Raw genomic sequence first — 9,677 nt, forward strand, 5'->3', positions numbered from 1 at the left:
TGATATGATTCCATGTCCCCCACCATCGTCTTGTCACATGGCATCGTCTTGTCACCATCTTGTCATTATTTCTAATCTGGTTCTAATTCCAAGGGGAACATCTTTGTGTGAAAAATAAAGTAAAAGTTTCGGGCAGGACCTTAATGTTGGGTTCAATTTCTACATTTATTATTTACATTTTTTACTTTTAATCTCAACCGCTTATTTTCTACAACACTCATTACCACGTGCTATGGAAAAAAAAAAATTGAAAAGTTTCTTACTTTTTCTTGCTTTGCCTATATTTTCAACATTTATGGGACCATTCGTGTTTAGGATTTGGTTTGCCTATATGTTCAACATTCATGGGACCATTCTGCTTTGCCTATACTTTCTTGCGTTAACCAATTTTGAGTCAAGGTTAACATGTTTTTGCACAAAACTAACTAAGAACACACTCGAGCTGCATATTTATATTGTCAAATTATCGAATTTAATGTCACATAATTAAACAAAAGTATACGTTTATCGCTCTTTAATTTAGATTAACAGTGCGCTCCCTCTTTTACATCTAAATTTGAACCTTCATTCTTAACTTTGCAATTTAGATGAGTTTAATATAAATTATCTTATCGTTTGTTAAAAAACCCATTTCTTAAATAATTAGATGTGATATGTTTAAATGCAAATTTGTAACAAAAACAATGGAAAAGAATAAATAAAAATGCATAAGTACAAATGTTCATGGAAGCAAAGGTCTCGAAAACATATATACTCCACAAAATCTAGCACTAGAGTATTGAGCCTAGATAATATAACCTCTTCCCCAATGCTAATTTATAGCTGATTTATTTTGTGATTTAGTTAAAATTGCCAATTCTCATTATCCTAATTTCATCAAAAATAAAATTAGATAATACCTTTAAATTGACCACAAAAATAACAAAACCGCATCAAAATCCTAATTTTCAATTCCACTGCAGAGAGAAATCGAGTAGATCCCCATATCCCCCAATAAAATGAAACATGCAAATGAGAATTCAATAATTACAACTCAAATTAATAGCTTATGCTTTCATAGACATCTGAATTATTGAAAATTTACCCATGTAGCCCCAGTTAGTCGAAATCGATCGAGCATGAGAGATTTTCTTTCATAGACATTTGTTTTATAGACATCTGCTTTCAAACGAGCATGAGCGACTCATGTAAAACAAGATATAAATTAATTTCGATGACATGCATCACATGGTAAACTATTAGAATTGGATATCTACTTTTCCCTACAATAATAATGAGGTGTTGTTATTGGAACTCACAATCAAAATATAATTATCATTCATTTTTCTCTCTTCGTGGCCGAAGGACTAATTTTGATCAAGTATTTGAAGTTGGGAAACTGAAAATTGTTCTTGGCAAAGGCTGTTAAGATTACTTCATGACTGGTGAGACGACTGATATTTTTCTTGGTCACTAATGCAGTGGACCACACACGGCAAACATAAAGTAGATATTGGTGGAGGTTGGAAAAATACAGCAAAAAAAATCATGCAATATATTTGAATTTCACCATTTTTCCATATGATATAATCACATGGGCCCCACTATTCTCTTGTCACCACCCTCTTGGCTAAAGAAACTTAAAGAACAGAGAGATTATTCCTATCTTAATATTCCTCTTCTCATTTACTTTTCACAACACAACTTTACACTTACCTTTCGATAACTATATATAGTTAAGACTATGTACCAAAATGTCTATGACAGCCTGTAAACTTAACCACCTAACTAAACTATACAATTGTAATAATACAGTTATAACAAGAATGATTTTCTAACTACAATTATATGAACTGTTATGACTTGGCATCTTTATCTTTACACCCCCTCAAGCTGAGCTTGGAAAGACTAGGAGTGCCAAGAGAGAGCTTGGATTGAAGGAAGAGAAACCGATGTTTAGACAGAGATTTGGTGTGAATGTCGGCAATCTGATCCTGACTACAAACATACTGAATTTTAACCAGATTAGCAAGGACCAGCTCCCTGATATAGTGGTAATCGATCTCCACGTGCTTAGTGCGGGCATGAAAAACAGGGTTGGATGCAAGTGAAATAGCAGAGATGTTGTCGCACCAGATGGTAGGTTGGAGCGGGAGGGGGAAACCAAAATCTCTGAAAACCTTGCAGATCCAGGTAATTTCAGCGGCAGTGTGAGCAAGAGACCGATATTCAGCCTCAGTAGAAGAACGAGCTACTGTAGACTGCTTTTTAGCACTCCAGCTGACTAAATTGGAGCCAAGATACACACAAAATCCACTCGTGGATTGTCTATCAAAAGGGCAGCCAGCCCAGTTGGCATCAGAGTAAGCTGATAGAGTAAGATGACCCTTAAGAAACCAGATGCCATGAGAAGATGTACCTTTGAGAAAACGCAAAATTCGCTTGGCAGCTTGCAGATGTAAGTCAGTAGGAGTATGCATAAATTGGCATACTTGGTTGACGGCAAAGGAGATATCAGGCCGAGTCCAAGTGAGATACTGAAGACCTCCCACAATGGATCGATACTCGGTTGGATTTGCCAAAGGTGTACCACTGTGATCCAGTTTGACAGTACCAAGAGGTGTCGAACAAGGCTTAGCACCCTCCATTTTTGTCTTGTGCAAAAGATCCAACAAATATTTCCCTTGATGTAACAATAATCCGTCTGTGGTGCGTTGGACTTCAAGTCCCAAGAAGTAATGTAAGGGACCTAAGTCTTTGACAGGAAACAAAGAACTTAGCTTCTGAATGAACAGATGGCAGGCTGAAGAATCCGGACCACTGACCAAGATATCGTCTACATAGACAAGTACAACCACAAGAACTGGAGCCTTGAGAACAAAGAGAGATGCATCAGAGGAGGACTGAGTAAAGCCGAGAGACTGAAGAGACTGAAACAGCTTATCAAACCATGCCCGTGGAGCCTGTTTGAGTCCATACAGGGACTTTTTCAATTTACACACATGATTTGGATAGTTTGGATCACTGAAACCAGGTGGCTGATGCATGAAGACTTCTTCCTTTAAATCCCCATGAAGAAAAGCATTGCTAATATCGAGTTGATGAAGAAACCAATTAAACTGGACATCAAAGGTTAACAGTATGCGAATGGTGACAGGCTTGGCAACAGGACTGAATGTCTCTTGATAGTCTAGACCCTCTTGTTGGTGAAAGCCCTTGGCAACAAGCCGGGCTTTATACCTGTCAACTGTTCCATCAGGCTTCTTTTTGATTCGAAATACCCATTTACAGCCAACAATATTCTGATTGGAAGAAGGAGGAACCAAGATCCATGTACCAGTGGATTGGAGGGCATTAAATTCGGCCTGCATTGCAGTTCTCCACTCAGCAAACTTAGAAGCTTGATTGTAAGTGGTGGGGATATAATCAATAGAGGATGAGAGGGGATGTTTGGTAGCATTGTAGGCCCGAGGCTTAAAAATACCATTTTTCGATCGAGTGACCATTGGATGTGTGTTATGACTTGGCAAAGGTGGAAGAGGTGATGGAGATTGAATCGGGACTTGGGAGACAGGAGCAGTAGGAGAGGAAGCAGGGGTAATAGGGTTGATAGGAGGAGAGCATGTTGGAGCAGAGGTGAGGGTAGAAATAGGAAAATGTAGATCAAAGGTAGGAGAGATAGGAAGGGTAGAAGAAGAGAATGAAGATGTCTTGGTAGTGAAGGGAAATGAGTTCTCATCAAATTGGACATGCCGAGAGATGTAAACTCGGGCAGTGGCTATGTCTAAGCACCTGTAACCCTTATGTTGTAAGCTGTACCCAAGAAAAACACACTGCTTGCTTTTGCCATCAAGTTTAGAGTGAACATAAGGTTTTAACCATGGGAAGCAACTACACCCAAAGACCCGGAGGCGAGTGTAGTCAGGGAGTGTGTGAAATAGTAACTCCCAAGGAGATTTTAGAAGACCAGAAATGGGTAACCTGTTGATCAAGTAAATGGCAGTGGAGAAGGCTTCAACCCAATAAACTGAAGGGACTTGAGAAGCGACTAACAGTGTTCGTGCTGTTTCTACAAGATGTCGATGCTTGCGTTCTACACATCCATTCTGTTCAGGTGTATGTGGGCAGCTGTACTGATGAGAAATGCCATGCAAATTGAGATAAGACTGAAAAGAAGCACTAGTGAACTCACCCCCTGAATCAGAACGTATAGTCTTTATTTGATTGCCAACAGATTTTTCCACATAGTTCTTGAAATTTACAAAGGTAGAAAACACCTCAGATTTTCTTCTTAATGGAAAGAACCAGCTATATCTGGTGTAATCATCGACTAACAACAGATAATACTGAAAACCACTCACAGAAGTCACAGGGGCAGGTCCCCATACATCACAATGAATTAAAGCTAAACTATGAGGAGTTGATGACTTAGCAGGAGAAAAGGACAGTTTGTGATTCTTAGCAATGGCACAATCTGAGCAGAAGAATTCAACTGAGGATTTACCATGCAGTGCAAGACGATTACTAGAGATTACTTTCCGAAAAATGGTAGAGGAGGGATGACCCAATCGACTGTGCCAAATCTTCACTGGAGCTTTAATACTGACAAATGCTGATGAAGAAACAGAAGAGATACCTCTGGAAGGAAAGCTTTGCAAAGGATAGGATCCATCTCTAACGGGTCCCCGCAAAAGCATCTTCCCCGTAGAACGATCCTTTACAGAGGATCCATCAGAGTCAAGGGTTAATGAACATGAATTGTCATTAACAAATTGAAAAGCAGACAATAAGTTGTGCTTCATTTGAGGAACATGAAGTACATTGTTCAATTTAAAGGAATGATGAGGAGCATGTAACAAAGAGGAACCAGTATGAGTGATGGGAAGACCTTTACCATCACCAATGTAGACTTTATCTTCACCAGTATAAGGAGATGGAGACGAGATGTTGGAGATGTCATTGGTTATGTGAGAAGTTGCTCCAGAATCAATGAGCCAGGAAGGAGAAGAGGACTTGGCATGATAGTGCGCACACATTGCAACAAGCTTTGCTGGAGGGATTTTACCAGAAATATCTGGATTCATGCGATCAAAGCAATCGATTGCCTCATGACTTGTATTCCCACAGATCTGGCAGGAATTACGAGCACCCGATGAAAATAAACCACGAGAGGAGGAATGCTGACCACGATTGGATCCAGAAGTGAAGCCATGAGTGTAGTTGCCCCGATGATTGCCTCTGTGACCTCGATTATTAGAAAATCGATTATTCCGGCCACGATAGGAGTTATATCGAGAAGAGTTATGGAGAGGAGGCTGTTGAGCAGCAAAAGCCTGAGGTGGTGTAGGAAGAAGAGGCGGTGAAGCGTGAACCGAGAGAGCATGAAACGGTTCAGTAGGTGCAGAAGAGGCAAGTTGCTTCCGTCGATTCATGGAAAGCTCCTTGGTGAGTAATAATCCATGCAACTCATCAAGAGATGTGGAAGAGAGACGAAGCATGATGGAGTCGATGAATGATTCGAACTCATCAGGAAGACCAGCCAGGGTAGCAGCAATTAGATCTCGATCTGAAATCGAAGCGCCTGCTGCAGTGAGTGAATCTGAAATTTCTTTGATCTGCTGCAGATAATCCGCCATTGATTGAGAGTTCTTCTGAATGCACTGAAGGCGAGAACGAAGCTGATGAATGTGCGCATCAGAAACACCACCGAAGCGTTGCTCAAGTTTAAGCCACAGATCTCTGGAAGACGAAACGCCGACAGTGAAGGGAATGACTTCTTCAGAAAGTGTTGAATTGAACCAGATGAGAAGATTCTGATCTTTCTCATACCAACTCTCGAAAGCAGGATTAATCGATCGATCTGGTAGAAATGGCGCCGGACAGGGCTCAGTGCCATCAATGAGTCCGAGAAGCTTGTACCGGCGAAGAATAGGGGCAAAGAGAGCACACCATGGTAGGTAATTCGAACGCTTGAGCTTGATCGGCACCATGCTGCCAATGTTCTGAATCGTGAGAGAAGCGTACGAATTGGACAAATTAGGGTTTGAAGAAGAGGAATTGGGATTCGGAGTCGGAGAAGAGGAACCGGTGGGCGACGCCATCAGATAACAAGATGTAAGATCCAAGATGCAAGATCGAAGAACAACACTAGTAATATCTCACAGATCGAAGATGAGATGAGTGAACGGAGACGAGAGCACGGCGGAAGAGAGGATGATCGAAGAGAGCCGTGAGGCGGCGGCGATTGATACCATAAAGAAACTTAAAGAACAGAGAGATTATTCCTATCTTAATATTCCTCTTCTCATTTACTTTTCACAACACAACTTTACACTTACCTTTCGATAACTATATATAGTTAAGACTATGTACCAAAATGTCTATGACAGCCTGTAAACTTAACCATCTAACTAAACTATACAATTGTAATAATACAGTTATAACAAGAATGATTTTCTAACTACAATTATATGAACTGTTATGACTTGGCATCTTTATCTTTATTGGCATCGTATTGTCACCATCCTCCACGATCCTCTTGTCATTATTCTACTCTTATTCCAAGGAGGCAGATTTTATGTCCTTCTATTTTTCGTGCCCTTCTATACTTTCTTACTTGTATAGTTACGGTTAAACCATATCAATATTTTATATTATTATTTTTTTTATCTTATTATATTTATAAAAAAATTATATAAAATATTGACGTGATTTAACCGTGATCACACAAAACAAAAAGGAACAGAAAGACACACAAAGTGGGAGGCCAGATCTGCCTCCTTATTCCAAAACATCTACATGTAAAAAAAATATAATAAGATCAATTACCACAAGACAATGAAACATTAAATATCTCAAAATTGCCCCTTTTATTACAGATTATAAAAAATAAAAAAAAAGTAAGGACATGATGGTAAAACGTGGCAAGGAGAGAAAGTGGAGGAAAGAAACTAGAACGTGCTTAGACCATCTCCAACCCTGGGCTAAAAGCCAAATTACCCCCCAAATTACCCCCCAAACACTCTCCAACCCATGCTAAAATTTTAGGCTAAATGCCAGATGCTATTTCTGGGCCAAATACCCCCCAGCTTTCCCCCCGGGCTAAATGCGAAATGTTTATCGGAATTTAAATTTTTTTAGATTAAAATGTTCATAAAATTAATTTACAATAATTTACATATTTATTTAAAAAAAAAAATTGATTTAAGAAAAAAATTTAGGCTAATTTCATTCTTTAATAATTCCGGGCTAAAATTTTAGGGTAGAAGGATTGGAGCAGAAAAGATGTTTCTGGGCTAAAAGCTAAATTTTCCGGACTAAAAAATTTGGCTTTTAGCCCAAGGGTTGGAGATGATCTTAAAGAAATAAAAGTGTATTTGAAGCAGTTGTCGTATTAATATCTCATTCCAATATCACTTCTCCTTGCGCTCCAACTTCTCCCGTTCCCTGCATTCCTCCAGTTTCTCCCTATGGGTCTTACTTTTCCATACAAAAATGGAATCTTTACCTTTATCTCTTATGTAAAATAGAGCACCAAAATGGTCAATCTCAAGGTGCTGCAGAGATACGATCCCTTCATCAAAAAGGTTCTGATTATGGCTGCCTACGTCACAGTCTACGAATTCAACATTGAGAACAATCAATGGGTTCGTTTCCCGAATTGTAACTTCCAATTCTCCGTTTGATTGCCCAGAAAAAAAAAAAAAAAAAACACCACAATTAATTCTACGAACAACGGAAATTTGAAATATGAAGTGTGAATCAATAGGTGGAAATGTGACACTGATGTTGGCAAACTTTATGGTCTTCAATCTTGATAATTTATGCACACGTTGGAATCCATACTTCATATGTTCACTTATATTTGTTGATCTCTTGGCACATCTGTACTAAATTGTTTGGTATTAGCCATTTTCTTTGATTCATATTTCAATTTTGTAAGTAGCAAGAATACCTTAGTAAATGAAAATATCAAAAATAAAATAAAAATTGTAAACAGTGCCAAGCGCATGTAATTATAAAATTGTAAGTCAATCATAACATGTCTGATTAAAAGCCTCTAATCCTACCCATTGTTAACAATGATAAACAACTAACGCAACATATTTTAGGGGCACGTAGCTCCTATGATTTAAAAATGTCTCTCACATGAAGCGAACGGAATGTATCAAAATCCATGCATTCTCCTAATAAAATTAAAGGAGCTTTAATGAAAAGGGTTTGAGGCTAAGCTATTATTGAACCAAAAAATCACCATAAGCTATTATTTAACCAAAAAAGCTTCATATTTAATCATAAGGACAAACTAACTTATATTAGACCCAACGAACAGTAAAAGACATGGGCTGAATTAAAAGCCCAAAATGCAATAATTTTTTTTTTCAGCCATGCCCCTTCTTTCTGTCAGCCCAATTCTGTTAGAAATAAATTTTCCTTTATTTGCAAGTATGCCACTACCTCCTTAAAGCCTATGAAAATGAAAATTGTAAAAGTTTCCATGAATTCTCCTATCAGGACGGCCCTGATTGTAGCATTAAGTGATTTGACTCTTAAATAAATACAAAAATAAGCTATTATCATCAATGTTACCTATTATTCATGTTTTAAATAGGAATGCATCTTATTAATCAAGCAACATGAATAAAATCAAATTAATCTTATAGTTCGACTACAAAGCAAAAATAGCACATGAAATTAAAATTACGTAGTAGCAATATCCCATACAAGTCGCCTTGTTATTTTTTTATACAAATCAATTTGGAAATCTTATTATTTTTATTCTCATCCTGTAATGTTGCATGATTATTTGAACTGTTTATGTTTAGATCGTCATTTAAAAACCATCTCTACAAAAGCTAAATGCATTCAAAAGTTTTTGCTCATGTAATGATTATTCAATAATTCTTTTGAACACTGAAATTATATTATTCTAAAATGGTCTGACGATATCTTGTTTAGTTCTTTTGTTGCAAAGTTGCTCTTTAAATAGTGGCCTAGATAACATACGGTTTTGATTCTTGAGTGACATTGCTTGATTATAAAAAAGAAATGAGATAGTAGAAAGAAAAAAAAATCACAATAGACTAACCAAAATAATTTGGTTCAAATTTACCTTTAACGAGAATTAAACTTAAGATTTCTCACATGAAAATCGTAGTACTAGAATGTGAAGTTTTTTGGTAAAAGAAATGAAAGAAATAAAATAGCTGGCATGACATCATACTCACCAATCACGATGTATATGTTCCATACATGTGGGGTCTTGGCCTTCCATTTTTCCTTATCCGGTCAATTACTAAGCTAGGTTAGGTTCGGGCATTGTTAGCAAGTGGTACATTACATTTTCATGGAAGCATAATCACGACTCAGGAAGAGGAAAAAGGAAATAAAAAGCCACTAGAAATGTATATATTTTCCCATGGGTGTGTTGTAAGATTATGTATATTATATACAAATTTAACCATTACGAGGTGATTAAGTGATTGGGAACGAATTTTAGACCCATATTTTACACGGCATGTTCTAGGTTCGATTTTTTGCTCTAGTGAATCATACGATGATGGCCAGAGGGATGCCGAAACACTTTTGTTAGTCATTCTAACCCCGAAAGGGTGGACATGGCAAAACCACTAGATAGTTCCCTTTTTAAAAAGATAAAAAAAATATATACACAAATTTGCTACACCAACTAGTATCGA

Source organism: Malus domestica, chromosome 03 (assembly GCF_042453785.1).
Source record: "Malus domestica chromosome 03, GDT2T_hap1".
Lineage (NCBI taxonomy): Eukaryota > Viridiplantae > Streptophyta > Magnoliopsida > Rosales > Rosaceae > Malus > Malus domestica.